A 25,751-nucleotide genomic window follows, 5' to 3' on the forward strand; every position below is an offset into this window, starting at 1 on the left:
CAGTGGTAAGTTAAGATTTATGGTGAGCATTGTACAGAATGTTTTATTTACTTTTTCCCAGCTTATGAATAAAAACAACATCTGAACCTGATCTTTAGGAACCAAGTTCAGAAAATATGGTATTCTATTTTGATTGTTTCTCTTAATTGTGCCTTATTTCTGTTTATTTGCAAATTGTATATTTAAGACTGTAGCATATATGATACCCTGTGATTGGACATATTTAACTTTCTGTTAGACTGATGCTTTCAGATTTTTGGACTCCGAAAGCAGGAGCCACATACAACCTGTGTTTTGTTCTAAGTACTAACTGACTATACTCTTAAGTTTCCATGACATGAAACACACATCTCTGGTTTACTTGAGAGGAAATGCCTCTAAGAATTAGGCATGCTTCACTTCTGTGGCAGGCTGTTTACTTCTTCATTCAGCAATTAATACATAAATTCAGTTTTTTTTTTCTTCAAAAATATTAATCAAATGTATGTGATGTGCTGTGAAGTATAGCAGGTAATGCTGAACAAAACAGAAACATTTCTTTCCCTTGCACTCAAAGTAGCTTAGAATCTAGTAGGGGAGAAAAGTATGAAATTAGGTGACTGGAGTACCAGGTGATACACACTGTGGAGCCCTAAGTCCAGCCCATGTACAAGGTGCATGATTCCAGAGTCTTCCCTACCCCTTTATTTTGCCGAGGTAGCCAGATGAAGTGGTCTGTTGTTTAGACGCTAAGTTGTGTCCAGCTCTTGTGACACCACGGACTGTATCCCGCCAGCCTCCTCTGTCCGTGTAATTTTCCAGGCATGCATGTTTCAGTGGGTTGCCATTTCCTTCTCTAGGGTATCTTCCCAACCCCGGGATCGAACCTGGGTCCTCTGCATTGACAGGCAGGTTCTTTACCTCTGAGCCACCTGGAGCCCATAGAATGGCCTAAGAACAGTGACTAAAAACGTTCTTGGTTCTAGGAACAACTCTGACAAAAGCTCAGAGTAAAGAGAACACTTAGGACATTAGAAAGACTAGTATGTTAAAACTCAATGGCAGGACATGGAAGCAACCTAGATGCCCATCAGCAGATGAATGGATAAGGAAGCTGTGGTACATATACACCATGGAATATTACTCAGCCGTTAAAAAGAATTCATTTGAATCAGTTCTAATGAGATGGATGAAACTGGAGCCCATTATACAGAGTGAAGTAAGTCAGAAAGATAAAGAACATTACAGTATACTAACACATATATACGGAATTTAGATAGATGGTGGCAATAACCCTATATGCAAAACAGAAAAAGAGACACAGAAATACAGAACAGACTTTTGAACTCTGGGGAGAACGTGAGGGTGGGATGTTTTGAAAGAACAGCATGTATATTATCTATGGTGAAACGGACCACCAGCCCAGGTGGGATACATGAGTCAGGTGCTCGGGCCTGGTGCACTGGGAGGACCCTGAGGAGTCGGGTGGGGAGGGAGGTGGGAGGGGGGATCGGGATGGGGAATACATGTAACTATATGGCTGATTCATGTCAATGTATGACAAAACCCACTGAAATGTTGTAAAGTGATTGGCCTCCAACTAATAAAATAATATTAAAAAAAAAAAAAAAAAACACACACACAAAAAAAAAAAAAAAAAAAAAAAAAAAAAAAAAAAACTCAATGGCAACCAAAACCCAGATCACAAAAACTCTCAGTTTGGATCAGAACATTTTTCTTCTGCCATTTCAATGAGGAGATGAGAAATGATTGCAGACTTATTGTCTGAGTCTCCATCTCTTAGAACAGAAATAATTTATTTTAGAAAGTTTGAATTATATGTAACAACCAAAAGTGAAAACTCATTCATAAGGTTACTTATTTTTCATTTTGTAACTATAATTTTAGATTTTTTTCCTATGCATCTTTAATTTTTAAAAGTTGAAATGATACTGAATATGCTGCTTTGCAATGGATACTTTGCACTTAATATGAAAGTTACATTAATTGTCCTTCATATCTTTGCGTTTCTTATAAAATATGCATTTTAATCATCATATAGTATTCTGACATGAACCATTATTTATTTATAGAACCCCTATTATTGGCAATGTAGGTTTCTAATTTTTGCAACCTTAAATGTTGCTGCAATAGAATGTATTTTATTTAAACCTTTGATTAAATCTATGATTATTTCCCTGTGGTAATAAAAAGTATTTCCGTTCTCCTATGCTCGTGCTTTTTTTGTAGATATGAGCTGCTTGTTTATCACTACCATGCCTGAAAATCATTCCAGCCCTGATGACATGATGTCTTAAATCTAAATCTTTAGATCTTTGGCATTTAGACCACTGCTCTCCAAGACACCTGCTTGAAGAGCTGGGTTTGGCAGTGATTCTCATTACATCCATATAAGTATAAGCATAAGTTACAATAGATGATTTGTGGCTGGACATGAAATGTAAGGCTAGTGTTATGTGTTGATATAAATGTGAAACAATTGTATCTAGTTTTTTTTTTTTTGAGTATCCACATGTCTAGAAATGTTTTATCCAGGGAATTTTTTTTTTTTTTTAACAGAAGAATTCAATCTGTTTTTAGGGAATGTTCTTTAGCTGCAGGTTTAAATAAACTTTTGGTCTGTGATTCAGATATATGTTTTTTGAAATTCAATTTTTTTTAAATCTTTTGGTCATGCTACACAGCATGTGGGATCTTATCTCCCTGACCAGGGCTTAAATCCACACCTCCTGTGTTGGCAGCATGGAGTCCCAACCACTGAGCAACCAGAGAAGTCTTCAGAATATACCTTATTAGATGAATACCTCCAGAGTTAACAATTGAAAGAAAAACTAGAATTAAGTCAGCATTTTTTCTTAAAGAGGTCTAGAGGAAAATTTTGCATAGAACCAAGGAGGAGATCCTTAGATCCACTGGAGGTTTTATTTTTCGTAGATGTTTATGCTGAAATCCTGTTATCTTCACCTGCTCATCCTGTTTGTAACTTAGGCCCCAGCATCATACCCAGTAAATACTACACCCCCCTCCAAAAAAAAACCCACTTAAAAATAATGTGTTTATTGAGATATAATTCACATACCATGTGGTTTACCTACTTGGTGGTGGTTTAGTTAGTAAGTTATGCCCAGCTCTTGCGACCCCATGGACTGTAGCCCGCCAGGCTCCTCTGTCCATGGGATTCTCCAGGCAAGAAAACTGGAGTGGGTTGCCGTTTCCTTCTCCAGGGGAGCTTCCCGACCCAGGAATCAAACCCGGGTCTCCTGCATTGCAGGCAGCTTCTATACCGACTGAGCTACGAGGGAAGACCAAAATTTACCTATAGGATTTTTTGTTTTTTTTTGAGTGAGTTTTAACGTATTTGGGGTTGTGTAACCATCACCACAGTCAAAGTTAGAACATTTTTATTACCTCAAAAAGAAATTTTTACCCTTTAACTATTACCCATCCCCCAACACTGCCAACCCTCTGCAGCTGTGGACAGCTACTGATGTACTTTGTCTTTGACTTTGCGTATTTGTATTTCATACAAATGGAATCATACTGTATGTGGTATCTTAAGTCTTTCATGCATATAATATTTTAAGGATTTGTCCCTATTTTGCCAAACAATACTTCATTGTATGTAGTATGTATCACATTTTTGTTTATCCATTTATCTGTTGATGGAGCAAATACTTTATAATATCTAGATGCATTTGTGTAGGTTTATATTGCAGAGGTAAAAACTAAGAAGTCAAATTGCAAGATCACAAACTAGAGAGGCCTTCAGAGTTTGTTACTGGTGAAAGCATATTAGAGAAGTTTAGAATTAAGTTTGCAAGGTGGTTGGGTCTAAGGAAGAATAGTCCGTCCATCAGTACATCCTTTCAGTTCCACCTTTGGGGTGCTTCTTAAATCTGCTCTTGTCTTCAGGTGTCTGGTAAATTATCTAAGCAATATCTTTTGTTTGGTCACACATTACCACTACCATCCCCTAAGACAGGCAACAAAGGATTATCTCTAAAAGTGTCATTTTCTCTCAGGAGTCCAAAATCCTTAACACAGGCTGCCCAGCTATCCCACATTAGGCTCTTGCTGCCTTCTTCACACATCTCCCCCTCCTATTCTATGATACTGATTTTGTGCTTAATAAAGGATAACGGAATTCTTTCTGAAGTTTTTAAGTGGGTACCTGATGCTGGGAAAGACTGAGGCAGGAGAAGGAGGCACCAGAGGATGAGATGGTTGGATGCCATCACCAACTCAGTGGACATGAGTTTGAGCAAACTCCGGGAGATACTGAAGGGCAGGGAAGCCTGGCGTGCTGCAGTCCACGGGGTCACAAAGAGTCAGACACGACGGAGCAACTGAACAATAACAGCCCGCAATTTTAGCTTTCATCACTCTTAAGAACTGTGTGCTAAGGATCCCTTTTGGAGCCTGGTGAAATAGAAACATCTCATGAGCTCTGGGGTGCACTGTGCATCAGAAATGTGCTTGTTTCCTTTGAACCTCTTCCCTGCAAATTGGAGATGATAACTTGCAAGTTGTTGTGAAGCTTAAGGAGATGATATGTGAATGTGTCTGGCACATAGTATGTGCTTAATAAACGTATATCCTTTTCATTTTTCATTTGGAATTTTGTTTAAATGTAGTGGTTTAGGTGAGTTTGATATCCCCCCTTCTCTCTCTCTCTTTTTTTTTTTTTTGCTGAAAAGAGGGATTGATACATTTTGATGATTGCCTGCAGTTTAGGACCTTTTTCCTTCTAAAATCTGTATCTTTGTCTCTGAATCCTGGTTTTGTGAAATCTCTGGAATTTCATTATTGCTTCTATATTGTGCCAACCAGCAGTACTTCCCTGGGTCCCTGCCTATAAAAAAGCAATCCATCATTTATTGCCTTTTACTCTAAAACATTTACATGTTTATATGTTTATTATTTCCACATTATGTGAGTAACTGTTGTTCATTTAAAAACCAGGAAACTTCAGAAAATAGAGAAATAAGGAAAAGATAAAATTCAATTGCAATCTGCTTACCTGCTGTGGTCATTGTGGTTTATGGTTTTCTAGACTTTATTCTTTGCAAAAACACATATATGTGGCCATAGTTTTTGAATAAGAAGTTGGATGGTACTGTATGTTCAGTTACTTTTTCCGCTTGCCAGTGGGGGTGTTTTTCAATGTTATTATTATGCATGGGTACAGATTTGCATGTGTACAAATCATTATGCATATATACATCAAGAATGCCCTTGTAAGGGAGTACCATGATGACTGTCACCAGTCCACTTTGAATGGACATTTAGGTTGTATCTAACTTTTGGTCGTTATAGACAGTGTTGAAGTCACAACAATTCTGATAAGCTTTTTACCTCTTGAGTTAACAGTAATTTCCCTGAGGTTTAATGTCAGATCCAGTTCAAACCTGCCCCTCTTACCTTTCACAAACCTTTTGTAATGTTCTCACCCACAGGATAGTACTCTGTTCATGTTCATCTTTTGCTCTTAATTTGGTGCTTGTGTTCTAGTTTCTTCATATCCCTACCTCCATTTACCTCGACAAAATGGTGTATGTTTAGTTTGGAGCATACTGCTATCATATCTGAGCTGTAACTTTTTAATAATTAATACTTCACATTGGTTAACATCTATTTCCATTTTGGCATGGATCCTTATGATAAAATTCATGAATTCATTTCCACTATATTTTCCATCACCTCATCTAAAATTGGGGTTTATTTAAATACCTGATTTTATTAATCTGAAAGAGAGTGCTTGTGTGTGTATGTGCTCAGTCACAAAGTTGTGTCCGACTCTTTGCAACCCCATGGACTGAAGCCCACTAGCTCCTCAGTCTTTGGGGTCTTCCAAGCAAGAATACTAGAGTGGGTTTCCATTTTCTCATCCAAGGGATCTTCCCAGCCCAGGGATTGAACTTGTATCTCCTGCATTGGCAAGCGGATTCTTTACCGCTGAACCACCTTGGAAACCCAAAGAGACCGCTTGCTTTCTTCCAAATAAAAGATTGAGTGGAATGGTTTGCATTGAGCAATACAATCAAAAGACACATATTTATACTAATTACCTGTTGCCCTAAACTGGGATATTCTTAAGGTCATTTTTCATCCTGTATTGTTTTCCTCCTTTTAGGTCTGTTTTGGTTATTTGTGTGTGTGTGTGTGTGTGTGTGTGTGTGTGTGTGTAGCCAGTTGATTATGTCCTTAAGCAGTAGCTGTTGTAAATAATGTTAATATGACGCTTTGTAAATTGTTGAAGTAAAAGTTGTTAGTTGCTCAGTTGTGTCCAACTCTTTGCGACCCCGTGGACTGTATCCCACCAGGCTTGCCTGTCCGTGGGACTTCCTAGGCAAGAATACTGGACTGGGTAGCCATTCCCTTCTCCAGGGGATCTTCCTGACCCAGGGATTGAATCCGCATTGCAGGCAGATTCTTTGCCATCTGGGCCATCAGGGAATCCCGAATCATATTGTATCTTTGAGAGCTCTGATTGTTAAACTGGATAGTGCATCTGAGCCACATGGTGGTCCCTTTCATCACAGACTGCTGGGCCTTTCCCCCAGTTTTTCTGATTCTGTGCATCACATACACAGCCTGAGAATCAGCCTTTCTAATAAGTCGCCAGGTGATGCTGATGCTGCTGGTCCTGAGACTGTTCTTTGAGAATGGAACAGAGAAATAATTTTTGTATTATCCATACTCTTTGTAATTATCTATAGTCTTTTTATACCAGTACACACGGCATATATAACTGAGCACGTTTTAGTAGAACCATCTGTTGTTTCAAAAGGAAACAAAACCCCTTGTTGGCAAAATACAGAAGGATTACTAGATACAGAGCTATAGCCTGTTGTGAGTGAGACCAGTAGGCAAGGCATCCAGAGTCCTAGACCCAGATTCTGTGGGCTATAGTTTCTTTGAATCTTGTGTAGTCTTGGTTTACTTGCAGGAAAAAAAGGGATTGCTGCTAAATTTCTCTTGTTCCTCCACGTCCTGAATGTGCAGGCAAATCCTCAAAGTGTTTTTTAAACAGGTTCACCATGTCAGTTCTGTTCAGTTCAGTCGCTCAGTCGTGTCCGACTCTTTGCGACCCCATGGACTGCAACACACCAAGCCTCTCTGTTCATCACCAGTTCCTGGAGCTTACTCGAACTCATGTCTATTGAGTGATGTACATGGTGATGCCATCCAACCATCTCATCCTCTGTCGTCCCCATCTCCTCCCTCCTTCAATCTTTCCCAGCATCAGGGTCTTTTCAGATGAGTTAGTTCTTCATATCAGGTGGCCAGAGGATTAGAGTTTCAGCTTTAGCATCAGTCCTTCCAACAAATATTCAGGACTGATTTCCTTTAGAATGGACTGATTGGATCGCCTTGCTGTCCATGGGACTCTCAAGAGTCTGAATGTTGAGTTTTAAGCCAACTTTTTCACTCTTCTCTTTCACTTTCATCAAGAGGCTTTTTAGTTCTTCTTTGCTTTCTGCTGTAAGTGTGGTGTCATCTGCATTATCTGAGGTTATTGATATTTCTTCTGGCAATCTTGATTCCAGCTTGTGCTTCATCCAGTCCAGCATGTCACATATCTCAATTAAGAAATGCTTATCTGTCTTTAATAAATGTTCAAAGTTGCTTTAATAGAGGCATAATTTTAAGGTTTGGGTGAGTTAATACCTTGAAATCAGATACTTCAAATGACTTTGAGAATCAGAGCTGCAGGTAAGTGATGGTCTATATGTCAGGTCTTCAAGAATATAAGGTTAAAGAATTGAGATACCTGTGTCCCAAAGTTCATTGCAGCACTGTTTACAATAGCTAGGACATGGAAACAATCTAGATGTCCATTGGCAGATGAATGGATAAGGAAGTTGTGGTACATATACAGAATGGAATATTACTCACCTATAAAAAGGAACACATTTGAGTCAGTTCTATTGAGATGGATGAACCTGGAGCCTATCATACAGAGTGAAGTAAGTCAGAAAGATAAAGATAAATACTGTATATTAGCACATATATGTGGAATTTAGAAAGATGATATTGACAATCCTACATGCAGGGCAGCAAAGGAGACATAGATGTGAACAGACATTTGGACTCAGTGGGAGAAAAGGCGAGGGTACAATAATTTGAGAGAATAGCATTTAAACATATACATTACCATATGTAAAATATATGGCCAGTGCAAGTTCAATGCATGAAGCAGGGCACCCAACGTTGGTGCTCTGGGAGTACCCAGAGCAATAGGGTGGGAAGGGAGGAGGGAGGGGCATTTAGTATGGGGGGTACACGTGTATACCTGTGGCTGATTCATGTTGATGTATGGCAAAAGCCATCACAATATTATAAAGTAAGTATCCTCCAATTAAATAAATTTAAAAAATTTTAAAAAGAATGTAGGGCTGAGCCTAGAAGAAAGGAGGAGGTGAGAGAGAAATTTTTAAATAATGGGAATTGAAATGGATTCATTGGGTCTAGGGTTAGTTTAGGGTGTCTTCTTGGATATAACTAGTAGTGGTTACTCTTACGAGCATTTAGTGGCAATTTAGGCCTTTGCGTTTGAAGTTCTTTCTACCTGCTAGCTGAGAAGGGGGAAATGTATATGGCCTTTTCTGGCAGGCACAGTGTTCGTATTTGGATAGAAAGGATAAACTATTTGGAAAAGCACAAGAGGATCGCTTGGCACGCAGGTGAGTGAAAGGTGAGGCTACAGCATCCTGGTGCAGCTGATAAGAACAGAGTGCAGAATAAGATGAACAGGAAGTTTCCACTAAGCATTTCAGCCTCTCATGTTTAGACTTGGTGAAAAGGTGGCTGATTCAGCCAGAGATGCTTCACTTGCATTGCAGAGACAAGTCTCTGGACCTCTAAGCCTGTCACCATCAGTTGGAATTTAAAATGTTTTTAGACAGCCTTTTTGACCCATTGTTGTGTTCTCTCTCATCCCTTGTTTTTGATGGCATGACATGTGTGGTCGTCTTTTCTTGTCAGCAATTGGGAGAAAAATTTCAACAGCATGAGAAACCTTAAGGCACAGAAAATGTTTGCCTGAAGTGTTCCCATGCGAGCAGTAGACATGGGCATGTGCTAAAAGAGACGGGGGAGAAAGGCTTTTTGTTGAGAGTGACAGCAGGTAGGCTGACCAAAGTTTAACTTAAATTCTTTCATTGATATTGGAATGTCATCAGCCTTCATGTGACACTGCCACGTTCAACTGTGTGATCTGGAGAGCTGTAGCTTGCACTGCTGTGGTGCGTGTGTGTGTGTGTGTGTGTGTGTGTGTGTGTGTGTGTGTGTACAGTGTAAACATTTTATGAACTGCAGTGTCTGAGCCATCCGTCTGTCTGGGCAGGAATCTCCCTTGATAGTAAAAAGAACAGCAATCAGGACAGAATTGGTCAATGCGGCATGTCTAATGGTGGGAAGATATTTGAAGGACTCACTATAGACACAATAGTCTCTCTAAATAGCCTCTTTGCACCCGGAGTCTTATTGCAAACAGGTTCATTAAGGAGAGACATTCTGACACACAGCATCACAGTAATGAAAGTAGCTCTGTTTTTCTAATATTGTATCTTGCCACTTCAGTTATGCTGCTAGTACAAGATTTCCCTTGTGTTGTTGTATATTTCTCCAGAAAAAGAATCAGTCTTCATAGAATATACAATTATTTTGTACAGGAATGTATAACTCATACCTAAGATCCAGTTCTCCCTGTTTATGTGCACTAGTGCAAAAATAATTGGCAAACACATCTTCCAGACCAAAAGATTCCAGCACCTTCAATTTGTTGGGCTGGAAGATGTTGAACTGGAGTTATAATAAACTTTAAAAAAATGTGTAATGTTCAAAATGGATTTGTGATCAATCATAAAAGAAAAAAAAATATTAGCACAGTTTCCCATGAGGTGTAATTTTTTTTTCCTAGGGTTTTAGCCAACTCCAGCATAGTATCTGTTCAAAGAGAAGGAAAATGCAAAAGGTTTTCATCCACCCAGCTTTACATATAACTACAATATGATGACTTAAGCTATTGGATTTTCTGCCTGTTAATGTACAACATGAACATTATGAACATGGAAAAAAAAGGTTATATTGGTTTAAAAGTGGATATGGAAAATTTAATGTGCTCAAGTGGGAACAATGGCATATTAAAAAAAAACACTCATGACACAGATCTAATAATTCACTTGCCCCTGTAGGAGAAAGGGTATCAGCTCTGATACTGGCTCATAGTTTATTTTTATATACACCCTTGGTCCCTGCAGTATACCCCGCGTGTGGGTTCCAGAGAAAAGAAAGAAAATAACCTGTAGGGAAATCAGCTTGGAAACCTTTCATTAAATACATTGTGCTCTGTATTGTGTCGTTCACAGAATCTTCAAGAAAGAAAGAAAGGAAAAATCTCTTATCAGTCTGCAAGTGTGAAATATTATATTTGAATACTATCATTTGTTTTAAGATTAAGGCCGAGGCTGCAAACATATTATTTTGCAAAAATATTATTCACTTACATCTGGTAGATAGTGTAACAGGGATTTAAAAATTCTTTTTTTTTTTCCATTTCTAGTCCCCATCCTTCTTTCTGCCTTCCTCTTCCCCCACAGACAGTGGCAGAGATACCACTTAAACTTAAAATGATTCTGGCTGCAGTATTTTCACGTTGGAAATGTTGCCTCCTTATAGAGGACTGGGGTGGTGAGGGTAATAAACTTCAGTGTTAAAATTCTTGCTGAAGTTTTATCTGTCATTTAACAAAAGATGCATTTCTAGGGAAAATTGAAGAAAGTGTTAAATATATCCTTTCATGAGAAAAATATACACGGTAGAGGTGTTAACTGTGAAGAGTGACACCTTTATCAAGTTGAGTGTCCTTTGGAGTAAGGCTTTGTCTTGTCATTATAGTTCATGTACTGCTGTTGGTGGGCCTTTAAAAATCTGTAAACGTCTTATCTTTTTTGCTGACTATTCATGCAGGATACGCTAGGCAGGCCAACTGTGACACATATTCTGCCCACGCTTGTAGCTGTCTCCTGGACGAAAATGAACACACATTTTAGACCTAAACCTTGGGTGCCATATAACAGTATTTAGCGAGCTTCTGGGGTAGCAGATACTAGGAGATGATCTCAAATATCCAGAATCACTTTGTCCTCCACAGTCTGTTGGAAGATTTCTTATTTCAGAAGTAGCTTGTGTTGAAAAATCTTGCTTTAAGTATAGAGCATCATTAGCACCAGGATTTTCTCAGCATCACAACGAACTTCTGTGTCCGGGAAGCTCTTTCCACATGACAGTGGTAAGAGGTCCTGGTGACCAGATGCATATCATGAGGCAGGCATTCTGTGAGATGCTTTGTGTGAATCATCATCTGGTCTTCACGTGAAGCTGCTGACGTGGAGGCTCCTTCTCTCCCTTTTGCAGATGAGGAAACTGTCACTAATAAGGGACAGTGCTGGGTTTTTTCAGATCTCAACCTGATCTTGTTCCCAAGGTCATGCCCTTTACTATTATTTGAAGTCACGTCCTAATCCTCCAATCCTGTCTCCCTTGGCTCTCAAGTCTGTAGAGTGACTGTTTCCTGTCCTTTGGGTTTATCATCGACCCTGCCACCTACTAGCCAGGTGACTCTGCTGGCCCTTTCCCTGTCAGTCAAATGAGAGAGAGCGGTCCCCTTATTTAGCCTGCTTGAAGCACACATGCATATTATTTATTGGTCATCCTCATTATGCCAGGTGCCGTGCTAGAACCTCGAGTCCAGCAGGGACAGACATGGTCCCTGCCCCCCCGAAGCTTGCAGGCCTGTGGGCGTGTCAGGACACTGAAAAGCTTTACAGAAGGAATTAGTTGTATGCTGTCTGTCTAAACCATACATAGATGTTAAACTGACTTCAAGTTAAAGCTACCCATCTAAACAGATATTGGACTTTTCCTATGGGTCATACTTAAAGAAACCTTGCTTTCCTTGGCATCACTTGGATGCCAAGCTTTTTGCCTAAATCATCTTCCATTGTTCCCCACTGCAGGTTTCTGAAAAATCAGAAACCTGAGAGTTTGCCTTCTGTCTCTTTCTCAGCCTCCCCCACTTTTCTTCTCTCCTCACTTCCACTGTCTCCCTGTGCTTCCATTCCTTTTTTTAAAAATATTTATTTCTTTGGCTGCACTGGGTCATAGTTGCTGCCCGAGAGATCTTCATTGCCCTGTAGCATGTAGGATCTTAATTCCTTGACCAAGGATCGAACCCGAGTTCCCTGCATTGCAAAGTGGATTCTTAACTTCTGGGCTGCCAGGGAAGTCTCACCCTCATTTCTTAGTGTTTTGCTTTCCATCATTCTCTTAAGTTTTCAATTCCTAGATCAACCCCTCCTTCAAATCCTAGCTCAGTCTTCACTACTTCAAGTCACACTCTTCTTGTGATGTTCTTTTAAAACATGAATCCCGATTTTACATTTATCTTTGCTGCATGGACAATCTGTTTTCGCCAATCTGTTTTCGCCAACTAGACTGAAAGTTCCCTCAGAGGAGGGACTTTGTCTCTCTAATATCTATCCCAGGCACAAATCTGTTTTCAAATAGTGGATTAAGATGGATTTTTTCCTCTCATCTTCTGTAACAGTGCTTTCAGCTCTAATATTTGTTTTATTCTACCTACATGTCCAGTAGACCAATTGAACCAAAATATCTTCCCAACTCTGCATTTCCTCCTTTTCTCTAATTCTTTAAAATTTTTATTTTATTGAAGGATAGTTGATTTACAATATTGTGTTAGTTTCTGCTGTAATTCAGTTATGTATGCATACTATATATATATATGCATTCTTTTTTGTATTCTTTTCCATTATGGCTTATCACAGGATACTGAATATCTGTTCTCTATCTAATACTAATAGTGCATGCATGCATGCTAAGTCACAGTTGTGTCCGACTCTTTGTGACCCTATGGACTGTAGCCGGCCAGGCTCCTCCGTGTATCTGATAATCCCTAACTACTCCACCCCTCTCTAATTCTTAATGTCTCCACTGTTTTCATCAAACTAGAGAGCCTCAGTTCCTCCCACTTCCTCCTGCCCTGCCCTGTCTTGCATAGGATGACCTTGTCAGGAGAAGATTCCCTGGGATTTCTCATCACCTCTATACCTTCTTTGTCACCTCTGGGTGTGAGCTCTGATTTCCTTGTTAAAACCACATAACTGATCTTTTTGCCTCCTGCCCTAAATGAGTAATCCTGCCAAAACACAGATCTGCCTGTGGCAGGTCTTAAAAGCCTTTGCTGGTGAAATGATACTGTGTCTGGGATTTACTTTAAAATTATCCAGTGGAGGAGGGAGGTTAAAGGGATTAGGTGAGTGCAGGTGAAACAAGACTGACCCAGTGCTGATCATTGTTGAAGTTGGTGGTGTGGTTCACTGGGGCTTGTTACACTATTTGCATTTGTATATGTTTGAAAACATCAATAATAAAATTAAAAAGTAGAACACGGCAAACTTAGGGTGTGCACCATATAAACTCTGACCTCCTTGGCAGAGCGCTCCACGCTCTCATAGTCCCCCCACTGTGGCTCCTTTGGCCTCTCATCTCCCTCAACTCTGGTGGCTGACTATTCTGCAGTCGTTACTCTGCAGTCGTCTTTGCCCTCAGCATTGATCTCCCAAAGGGCTCAGCTCTACTTCTCTCTGGCCCACTTTGCTAGCCTGATTGGGATCTTCTCCCCCATCCTTTTGACGGACCATCTTTAGAGCCCAGAGTTATTTCACTGGTAGCTCAGTTGGTAAAGAATCCACTTACAATGGAGGGGATGCCAGTTCAATTCCTGGGTCAGGAAGATTCCCTGGAGAAGGGATAGGCTACCCACTCCAGTATTCTTGGGCTTCCTTGGTGTCTCAGACTGTAAAGAATCTGCCTGCAATGCAGGAGACCTGGGTTCAAACTCTGGGCTGGGAAGATTGCTGGAGAAGGGAATGGCTACCCACTCCAGTATTCTGGCCTGGAGAATTCCATGGACTGTACAGTCCATGGGGTGGAAAAGAGTTGGACAACCCTGGGCAACTTTCACTTTCTTCTGGAGCCCATCATTTTCTTTCTTTGTGCATAGTCTAGCCCTCTCCTCACTGAGGACTGCCCCAACCAAAAAGATTCCCACTCTCCCACCTCCAATTTTCAGTTTAATGAATGTTCGTTACATGCCCGTTGAGTGTCAGGCAGCTAATGGATGCTTGAGATTAAATCAAATAGTTACTTCTGGCTTGTAATATGGAGAGAACCCACCAGCCAGCATTTTGGGCAAAGCTTGGCAGTGGTTTCCATCTGTCCTCTTCACTCACGGACCATCCCAGACTTCTCCAGGAAAGAGGTGCTTATTGTGAAGATGCATAGGCAAACTGCTATACAAATGCAAGGTAGCCAAATACTGTTAGCACCTGAAGATAAATCCCTTTGCTCAACTTTTTGTCTCTTTCTAAAGGTGACTTTTACAACTGTCAGGCTCTGCGTTTACACCTAGGGAGTCTCCTTCCCTCCCCTGATCCACTCTAGAAGCAGGATCGGGAAGCTGTTTTTGTGGGAGATCACAGCCAGCCTTCTGCCAGAGCCCATCCAAAGGTCCTTCCACTGGGCTCTAAAGTGAGCAGAAAAGTAATCCTCTCCCTAGCTTTATAATGTATCTTCACTTATTTCTGGCCACTTGATTATTTCAAACACCAGTAGGACTCTTGAGCCCAGAGGTAAAAGTAGAAAAGGTATAAAGGATTTGAGAAATGAACAGGTTTTTGTGGCTTGGAGAAATAAAAGACCAAGGTATGAGTTAATCCCTGTTCTCAAACACATGAAATAATTTTACCTGCAAGGTGGTACCAGCTGTTAGCCATTTGAGCGAAAACAAAATAAAGGACTTAGGTTGCAGCTGGAGGGATTTTAGGTAGAAATTTTTCGTTAAGTGAGTCTAGGTGGGCACTGGATTTCCATCCCAGTAGATTGTTGATTAAGGTCCAGCATGGAGGGCAGTAAGGTAGATTTGAGGAATTTCAGCATCCTCATAATCAGGCTTCATGATTACAAAATCAGCTGCTGTGAATACCCTTCGTGCCCAGAGCTGCAGAGGTAGGGTTCCCCTCATTCCTCACACCTTCCCCCAAGTTGAAGGAAATTAGCTTCAATTAAAGAAAATAGTGATGGATAGCTACAGAGATAAATATGATATATTGCACAGGAGAAACTGCATTAAAAGAACATTAAAGTTGGGACAGAAAGCACTGAAGGTAAAAAAATTCACAGTAAAGGTTGAAAAGTGATATCGTTTACATCGCTGCTAATGTGTCGACCTAACAGGCCACATTAAGAAATTATGAGGGTGCTCTGTTGTGCTAAGAAGTAAATTTTTTGACTTGACACACTCAGCTTAATCCATGATTTCATTGCCCAGCTTTAATTAAGGCATTGTCCGCGAATGATTATAGCCCATAGGAAAAAAACCTGTTACTTTTACCGGGAGAATTTTGGTGTTTGTTTAAATATGAAGTTTTGGAGGGGGCCAGGTGGTGATTCTGGGACTCTCTGCATTCCAATACCTGAGCATATTTTAGTTTTTCTTAAGTCAGTAATTTTTTTGAAAGGCACTAGTTTTATTTTTTTAACTAAAATATTAGTAATAACTTGATAATAGTCTAATGTTGAATATTTTTGTATATTTTTGAAAGCAAAATTTAGCTTTTATTCTTTTTTTGGGTGAGTTTTTGCTGCTGAAGAGTAGATCTGAAATTTGATATGTACTTTAAGAAAATTGTTGCATTACAGGGCCCATTTTCAGGATCAAATCTAGTCACATTTTTAATTTATACAATCACATCGTAATACTAGAAATCCTCCTTAAAGTTTTTGTCTCATAAGATCTATTTGTTTACTATGTTTTTTTGGTATGTGTATATATACATATGTGTTCCTCATATCAGGGACAAAAATCTCTCAAATGGGTCTGAATGTAGACTATAACTGGAGTAAATATGTATAGTAGAACTTGCATAATACAAAAGTTAATTCTTAGTTTTTTTGGTTTTTGTTTTTTTGAGTTCAAGAAGTTCCTTTATTGACCATAAGCTTATTTGTGAAAGGGGACAGTAAAAATTATTAGCCTATTTCTGAAATCACCGAGCTGTGAAGAACAAATCAAACTTAGCAAATTTAGATGCCAAGTGTTAGTATTGTGTCTTTAAAGTGGAAAGATAATTTTTTTTTAATATTTATTAATTAAAAGAATTTTAAGTATGTACAGGTAAATGAAATCACCAACTTGTATACTTCGACAGTAAGAGCATAGATGGGTTAAAAATGTCCTGTTGGTGGGGCTTCTTCAATGGTCCAGGGGCTAAGACTCAGCAGTGCTCACAGTGCCACAGGGTCAGATTTGATCTCTTGTCAGGGCACCACATCCCACATGCTGCACTAAGAGTTTGCATGCCGCAGCCAAAGATCCCGCATGCCAGAAGATAAAAAGAGCCTGTGTTAAAAATTAAAAAAAAAAAAGCCTGTGTTTCAACTGAGACCTGGTGCAGCCAAATAAATAAAATGAAAAAAAAAAAAATGTCATGTTAGTCATTTAAGGAAGGAAATCCAAGCCACAATTATTATAGAAATTTTCTATTTTTGTTAGATTAAGGGTGAGTCTTATACAGGAGTTTATGAAATTGCCCTAAGTGCAGTGGTTGTTAGCCAACAGAATTTACTGCATACTGACCTAAGTGATATTAATTTGGATGCATGGCAGGAATATAGTCATGGCCTAATCACAGATTTTAGGTTGAGTTTCCTCCCAGATCAATGAATTTGTGCTTCCAATTAATTAAAGAAAAAGTTCAGGAGGCCAAAAATTGAGAGAGAGAGAGAGGGAGGTGAAATTTAGGTCACTTTTTTCTGGTTGTATTCTGGGACACCATGCATAGTCTGTTTCTTAGTACAGAAAAATGACATCGGTAAGCCCATTTGGAGCTTTAAATGTAATATAAGTGTAGTGCATCATCATAAGTATGCAAACATGTTTTAAAACAGGGTATTGTATGGAAGTAATTACTGGCAGTGAGTGAGCTACACACCCCAAAGAATGGGTTGGGGCCAAAAAATGAAAGATTTCTAAATAGAATTACTTTCATGTGGGTGGGAAAGAGAGCAAGGTTAACTTTTATTAGGGACTGGTCCCAGCTCTTATTTTAATTCTGATCGCATACTTGGTAACCCAAATAAATAAGTAATAAAGAGATTTCATGTTAGGATGAGGTTATTTTTTTCCGCTTGGTACAGTCTTCCAGTGGGGAGTTACTGTTTTAAGGCAGGAGGGTATGACATACATGAACTTGAACATGACCAAATGCATGGAGAGCTCTGCGCTTTCAAACTTTGGGCCTTGTAATGGTTAAAGATGTTGTGACACAATACTTGATCATTCTTTAGCTGGGTATGTTGTGTTCATCTTTCACAGATTTAATAGGATGTAGGAAGGTTTGATTTTATCATCTGGAAATAACAGGCTCTGTAGTTTTCTTCCCCTATCAACCACCATGGAGAAGACCCTGTTAATAGAGTCTCTTTCCTTTTCCTTTCATCCTGTATATTTTGTTTATTCTCCAACGTCACATGATATCATCCTTATTTCAAGGCAACTTTGCATTGTAATATTTACCCCCCCCGGGGGGGGGGTGGATCTTAAAAGTTGAGGGGAGGAAAATTGCTGTATATGGAAATCATTTTTTATATGATTTCTGACAGATTCTTTGGAGCCCTTGGGATGCCATTGATTCCAATTTCAAATAGATTTCTTCCCTCAAACCAGTGTCACTGTAACCCGTGAAGTGTTAGTCACCCAGTCGTGTTTGACTCTTTGTGACCCCATGGACTGTAGCCTGCCAGGCTCCTCTGTCCATGGAATTCTCCAGGCAAGAACACTTGGAGTGGGTTGCCATTCCCTTCTCCAGGGGATCTTCCTGACCCAGGGACTGAACCCTGGTGTTCTGCATTCAGGCAGATTCTTTACTGTCTGAGCCCCCAAGGAAGCCCATTATCCCCAAACCAGACAGTTATTTTGGATTAGACTTCGCTGAGCAGCCATCCAGCAGCCCCTTAACTGTTATCAGGACACAGTATTGATGAGTGAGGCTTGGTCAAGTTACTTAACCTTTCTTCCTTGATTTTCTATCATGTCGACTGGAAATGATTATATGTGCCTTTGATCTCATAGCGATGCTTCAATCCATTAAAGTCATTAAGCACTTTAAATAAGGTATAAAACACTAGATGCAAGCCATCTTCATTACTGTTACCATAACTGTTACTTTAGTTACAGTGTCATATACAAAGGGGAGCTTTCTGAATGCTAAGTAGTTAAGTCTCAGAATGAGCTCTCTGGACTCCATGGTTGATAGCGGACTCTAAGAGGTCAGGTTACCTATGTCCCTACTCTGGAGGCCAGACTCTGTTCCTCCCTGCTTCTGTAAATTTGGGGAGCAAAAAGCAAATACAAACCAAGAACACAAAATTGAAAAAGAAAACTGAGGAGGCAATGGGAGATGTGTGTGGTCCACCTCCTATTCTTTCCCAGCAGTTGCTCTTGGTGTTGAGCTTCCTAAAGTGTCAACTCCTTTGGTACCTGTCCTGATTGTTCATCTCTCTCGCTGTGGAACATTTGTTCAGGAGTTTTAAAATGGATTGTGGGCTTTGATTCACCACCATTTACAAGTTTCATTTTCTTTTTTTTTTTATGAAATACTATTTCTCTGAGAAAGAGAAAAAAAAGTTGAGAGAGTAGGTGAAGGTTTTTGAATGTTTTTGGTTAGTGTTTAAGGGCACATTTGTGCAAGATGACCGTTTTCTAGATTGCAGCCCCCTCTAGCTTTTTGTTTTGAATGCTTTCTCCCTCACATCTCATATGACATTCCAGAAGGAGTTGCACTTCTGTATGGCCTTGGATGGCACCAGCTTGAGGATGTCCATGAGAACATAAGAGATCAACCCTCACCTCCCAGAGTGAAGAATTTGCTTCCTGGAGCCCAGGTTCTTTTGCTGTCACAGGTGTCACTTTTCTAAAATAACCGACTCTGCCCTTTGTCCTTAACTTTCAGAAACGACCATCACCACATGTTCATACTTTTAAAGTTTTGATGCTCTGATTTATTTTGTGTTTATTCTTATGCTTCATCTATGTGTAGGTTGGTGGCATGCCCAGTTGGGTCAGCTACAAAGCATTAGTCCCTCAAACACTTTGGCTTGTAGGTGATGAAGTACAAAAGAGTTGTGATATGGTCTGAAGTATAGGATATTTCTGTTCATCAAAAAAACTGTGTGAGGCAGGCTTAGAGAATGAGGTATGGTTACCAGGGAGGAAGGGTGAGGGGAAGGGATAGTTAGGGAGTTTGGAATAGAAATGTACAGACACTATAATTTAAATGGATAACCAACAGGGACCTACTGTATAGCACAGGGAACTCTGCTCAGCGTTATGAGGCAGCCTTCCCCCCTAGCTTGGGGAAGAAGGGATATGTGTCTATATATGGCTGAGTCCCTTTACTGTTAACCTGAAACTCACAACATTGTTAATTTCCGAGACTTCAGTACAAAGTAAAAAGTTTAGAAAGAAAGACTCTGTGATGAAGCCTACAGAGACAATTACAGGTACTGAAGAATTAAGAAGCTCCAAAATAAATATGGATTGGTACAAAGAAGTTAATTCAACATTTTTAAACCTTTCTTCAGTAGCTAGAATCCTAAAGTTGCAAGTAAGTTGCTTTTAAATATGACTAGAGTGATAGGCTTTTCCAAGTCTCCCCTGCCTCCCAAGTATTAAGGCCTAACAATGGATTTTCTGGTATTGATTTGGAAACTCTTAGATGAGATCATAGTTTTGTATTTAAAGAAGCACTGTTTTGGGGTGGAGAGGGGAAGAATACAATTACATGAAGTTGAGATTGTTGTGGAAAATCAAGGACATATGGTTACATTGGTATAGTATTGGTTTTTCAGAATCAAGAGTAACACAAGTGGAATTACCTCTTAAATTGTGGCTAGCTATTGCTACCTTGTATACCTGAAGTACATTTTTCTTTTAATACACATGTGTGGAGCTTGTGGAGTGTGGGTCAGGGCTAACAAATCTTTTTTTGTTTAATGTTCTTATGTTTTTTGAACAGATACTGGAGCACCAACTCTTTCTCCCTTGTCTTTCTCTCCTCCTCCCCACATTTCTTGTCAACAATTTCATATTCTGTTATTATTCAGTTATTCAATACAGTGTCAATATTTAACACAGAATCATATATTCTGCATTACAGATGGATTCTTTACCATCTGAGTCACTAGGATAGCACAAATAAATAGATGAATAAGTAATAAAAAAATCAACTTTTCCCCTCTTGAGAATGCATGATTTAGACCCCAAACTTGGATGTATTAGAGCCCCAACAGAATTTAAAGCTGTTTGCCATGCTACTGTCTCCTTTGTGGTTAGATACATCTCCTGGGGCGTTCACAAATGACCTAAATGGATTCTTGTGATTTTTGTTTTTAATTTCCTGAGGGTTCAAATTGGGTCAACCTTGGAGGTACCCCAGAACCAGTGGGGCAGTGGAAATGGATGAGTGTGAAATAGGAGCCGGCTATGTGGTTATAAGAATTTCCTAGTATTTGTGTTCTTGTAATTGATAGACAGAGTTGGATTTAGCTTGGGTTGGGCTCTTTCTCAACCTTTTTGTCACTATCAGGGCCTAAGCAGCCTTTTAGACATTTTGTCCTAATCATTGTCTACCTCCACTAACCTGCCATTAAATCCTAAGGATTAAGATTTTGTTGAATAGAGTTGAGCTTCCACAGACCACAGATAACTGTAATATCAAAGATAAATAAATAAATGTGTGACTTGACCTATGACCTATGTGTTAGTCACTCAATCATGTCCAACTCTTTGCGACTCCATGGACTGCAGCCCTCCAGGTTCCTGTGTCCATGGAATTCTCCAGGCAAGAATGCTAAAGAGAGTAACCTTCCCTTCTCCAGGAGATCTTCCCGACCCACGGATGGAGCCTGGGTCTCCTGCATTACATATGGATTCTTTACCATCTGAGCCACCTGAGTAGCTCAGATTAATAGATGAATAAAGTAAGTAATATAAAAATAAGTTTTACTCTGATTGAGAATGCATGATTTAGATCTCAAACTTGGATGTATTAGGTTGGTGCAAAAATAATTTTGGTTTTGCGTTGTTGAACTTTGCCATTTGATCTTGGAATGCATTCCTAAATAAATGCAGTTATGTTATATATCATTTTAAAGTGACTTCTTCACTTTGTTTCTTTGCTAATGACTTATTACTTGCTGCTTATGTTATATTTATTTTAGGCTATAGAAATGACATTAGACAAAGAGCAAATTTGAGCGATTTTTTTTATTAGGGTTCAAAATGGTCATAAAGCAGAAGAGACAACTCGCAACATCAGCAACGCATTTGGCCCAGGAACTGCTAATGGATGTACAGTGTACTGGAAGTTCAAGAAGTTTTGCAAAGGAGACAAGAGACTTGAAGATGAGTGTAGTGGCCACCATAGGAAGTTTTCAACAACCAACTGAGAGCCATCATGGAAGCTGATCCTCTTGAGTTGCTGAAGAACTCAGTGTTGACCATTCTATGGTCATTTGAAATTGGGAAGGTGAGAAAACTGGATAAGTGGGTGCCTCATGAGCTGACAAGAAATCAAAAAAATGGTTCTTTTGAAGTGTTATCTTTTCTTACTCTGTACAACAACAGCAAAAAATTTCTTGATCATATTGTGACATGCGAGGAAAAGTGGATTTTATACCACAACTGGTGAAGACCAACTTGGTGGTTGGATCAAAAGGAAGCTCCAAAGCACTTCCTAAAGCCACACTTGCACCAAATAGATCATGGTTACTGTTTGGTGGTCTGCTGCCAGTCTGATCCACTGCAGCTCTCTGAATCCTGGTGAAACCATTACATTCAAGAAGTATGCTCATCTTCTTCTGAAGCAAATCAGTTGGATGCAATGAAAACTGCAATGCCTGCAGCTGGCTTTGGTCATCAGAAAGGGCCTAATCTCCTCCATGACAATGCTCCACCACACACTGCACAACCAACACTTCAAAAGTTGAACAATTTGGGCTACAAGGCTTTGCCTTGTCCACCATATTCACCTGACCTCTTGCCGACTGACTACCACTTCTTCAAGCATCTCAATGACTTTTTGCAGGGAAAATACTTCCATAACCAGCAGGAGGCATGTCAAATCCCGAAGCCTGGATATTTATGCTACAGGAATAAACAAGCTTATTTCTCATTGACAATAATGTGTTGATTGTAATGGTTCCTATTTTGATTAATAAAGATGTGCTTGAGCCTAGTTATAATTTAAAATTCACATCCAAATCCTCAATTGCTTTTTATCAACATAATGCAGTAGTTTTGGCCAGTTTTATTGAAACATAGTTGACATCTAACATGTAGGTTTAAGGTCTGCTTGTGGTGATTTGATACATGTATATATTGTGAAATGATTACCACAGTAGGGCCAGCTAACATTTTCATCCCTTCACATAATTACCTTTTTTGGTTGAAGATGCAAAAATTATTCAACAATTTGTCTATTTACTTTCCAACCAATAGTGAGTACATTTTCTGCAAGTCAGTAGTGAGTACAGTTGTAGTTCTTTGGTAATTACTAGTCATCTTGAGAGGTTACGTTGACTTTGCCTTTGACACCTTAGTTTTCATATGGAGATGGTCACCTAGCACCATGCCTAGATGGGTTTTGTTAGGAAACTTGTGTCCCATTTTCCCCCATGGGTTGTGGGAGTGGATGGGCTTGCAGCTGGTAGCTATCACAGATTTTTTTCATTATAAAATTAATACATTCTTATTGCAAATAAAAATCAGAAAATTCTTAGCTCATAAGACTTTCTCTAAGAATTGAGCTGCTCTGTGATATTTACATACTTATAGCTTTAAGTGTGACTGAGGTATGCTCTCACAGATTTAAAATACGCAATAATTAAATTGTATATAAATAGCATGACTATGAATGAAGGTTCTCTTAAAAGCTTATTTTCAACCAATATTTAGTATTCCTCTTTTTTTCTTCTTATGCATTGCGAGGGACATTAATATGATTCATGTTGAAAATGGCCGGTCCTTTTCTGTTTGAAACCTTACATTTTAACAAAATGATAAGATTTCAGAGATTAAAAAATTGGAAAAAAATCTGTTTGGTGGTTTTCTTCTATCCCTGAAGTCTTAAAAGTAACCATGTATACTTAAAGTCCTTTCTAATATATATACAGAAAACATACTACCCTTGAATAAAACCACTTCAGGTGTGCTACTTAAAGGTTCCTCTCTGAAAAAAACTTTTCATAATGAAGTACAAAATGTTAAAAAGCAATTAACTAAATAAGTCTCAATTGCAATTACTAAGATTTTTGCATGAAAATCACATTTTCCTTCTTACTGAAGTATGAGAGTCAAGCCAGCTGTTGCAGCGGTAACCTGTAATCCGTTTCTGTCCATTGCTGTTTGGTGTGAACTAAACTTACAATGAAGTTCAGTGTTACAACCCACTTTAAGATGAATTAGTTTCCTGGAGTTTATCACTGGTAAAATCAGAACAAATTCCCTCTGGAATCTATGTTTATTGCAAAAACATACACTTTGACCCTAGAATATTTTCCTCTTCCATTTAAATGAAAGAAAAGTTAAATAGTAATTTTTTTAAAAAGGGTTATTTAATTCTTACATCTGTGAATGTAAGTGAAGTCAATAGAGTCTTCAGAGATTTTGATTGTGAAAATATGATTGATACATGGTTCCTTATGTGTTATGTGTTAGTTGCTCACTCAGGTCTGACTCTTTGCAACCCCACGGATTGTAGCCCCGCAGGCTACTCTGTCCATGGATTTTCCAGGCAAGGATACTGGAGTGGGTTGCCATTCCCTCCTGCAGGGGATTTTCCAACCCAGGTCTCTGGCATTGCAGGCAGATTCTTTACCATATGAGCCACCAGAGATGCCATTAATTCGCAGTTCGGTTCAGTTGCTCAGTCGTGTCCAACTCTTTGCAACCCCATGGACTGCAGCACGCCAGGCTTCCCTGTCCATCATCAACTCCCGGAGCTTACTCAAACTCATGTCCATTGAATTGGTGATGCCATCCAACCGTCTCATCCTCTGTCATCCCCTTCTCCTTCTGCCTTTGATCTTTCCCAGCATCAGAGTCTTTTCAAATGAGTCAGTTCTTCACATCAAGTAGCCAAAGGATTGGAGTTTCAGCTTCAGCATCAGTCCTTCCAATGAATATTCATGACTGATTTCCTTAGGATGGACTGGTTGGATCTCCTTGCAGTCCATGGGACTCTCAAAAGTCTTCTCCAACACCACAGTTCAAAAGCATCAATTCTTCAGCACTCAGCTTTCCTTACAGTCCAACTCTCACATCCACACATGACTACTGGAAAAACCATAGTTTTGACTAGACGGACCTTTGTTAGCAAAGTAATGTCTCTGGTTTTTAATATGCTGTCTAGGTTGGTCATAACTTTTCTTCTAAGGAGCACATGTCTTTTAATTTCATGGCTGCAGTCACCACTTGCAGTGATCTTGGAGGCTCCAAAAATAAAGTCAGCCACTGTTCCCATGGTTTCCCCATTTATTTGAAATGAAGTGATGGGGCTGGATGCCATAATCTTCGTTTTCTGAATGTTGAGTTTTAAGTCAACTTTTTCACTCTCCTCTTTCGCTTTAATCAAGAGGCTTTTTAGTTCTTCACTTTCTGCCATAAGTGTGGTGTTATTTGCATATCTGAGGTTATTGATATTTCTCCCAGTAATCTTGATTCCAGCTTGGGCTTCATCCAGTCCAGCATTTTGCATGATGTACTCTGCATATAAGTTAAATAAGCAGCGTGACAATATACAGCCTTGACATACTCCTTTCCTGATCTGGAACCAGTCTGTTTTTCCATGTCCAGCTCTAACTGTTGCTTCTTGACCTATATACAGATTTCTCAGGAGGCAGGTCAGGTGGTCTGGTATTCCATCTCTTTAAGAGTTTTCTACAATTTGTTGTCATCCACAGTCAGAGGCTTTCGCATAGTCAATAAAGCAGAAGTAGATATTTTTCTGAAACTCTCACATTTTTGATGATCCGGTGGATGTTTGCAATTTGATGTCTGGTTAATTTGCCTTTTCTAAATCCAGAACATGTGAACATGTTGAACATGTGGAAGTTCATGGTTCATGTACTGTTGAAGCCTGGCTTGGAGATTTTTGAGCACTACTTTGCTAGCGTGTGAGATGAGTGCAATTGTGCGGTAGTTTGAGCATTTTTGACATTGCCTTTCTTTGGGATTGGAATGAAATCTGACCTTTTCGAGTCTTGTGGCCACTGCTGAGTTTTCCCAATTTGCTTGTATACTGAGTGCAGCACTTTCACAGCATCATCTTTTAGGATTTAAATAGCTCAACTGGAATTCCATCGCCTCCACTAGCTTTGTTTGTAATGATGCTTTCTAAGGCCCACTTGACTTCACATTCCAGGATGTCTGGCTCTAGGTGAGTGATCACACCATCATGGTTATCTGGGTCATGAAGATCTTTTTTGTACAGTTCTTCTGTGTATTCTTGCCACCTCTTCTCAGTATCTTCTGCTTCTGTTAGGTCCATATCATTTCTGTCCTCTTTTGTGCCCATCTTTGCATGAAAAGTTCCCTTGGTATCTCT

The 25,751-nt window shown here is 39.4% G+C and overlaps 1 protein-coding gene and 1 long non-coding RNA gene across 10 annotated transcripts in view; both read left to right on the forward strand.

Annotated features, from left to right (window-relative positions):
- The window catches only part of BNC2 (basonuclin zinc finger protein 2), a 460,748-nt gene that overhangs the window by 93,196 nt on the left and 341,801 nt on the right, over positions 1-25,751 (forward strand). The window lies entirely within an intron of this gene.
- LOC136148246 (uncharacterized) lies at positions 20,771-22,400 on the forward strand. Its single transcript, XR_010659487.1, has 2 exons — positions 20,771-21,126; positions 21,420-22,400. It is a non-coding gene; the product is annotated as an uncharacterized lncRNA (long non-coding RNA).

Source organism: Muntiacus reevesi, chromosome 17, assembly GCF_963930625.1.
Source record: "Muntiacus reevesi chromosome 17, mMunRee1.1, whole genome shotgun sequence".
NCBI classification, from domain to species: domain Eukaryota; kingdom Metazoa; phylum Chordata; class Mammalia; order Artiodactyla; family Cervidae; genus Muntiacus; species Muntiacus reevesi.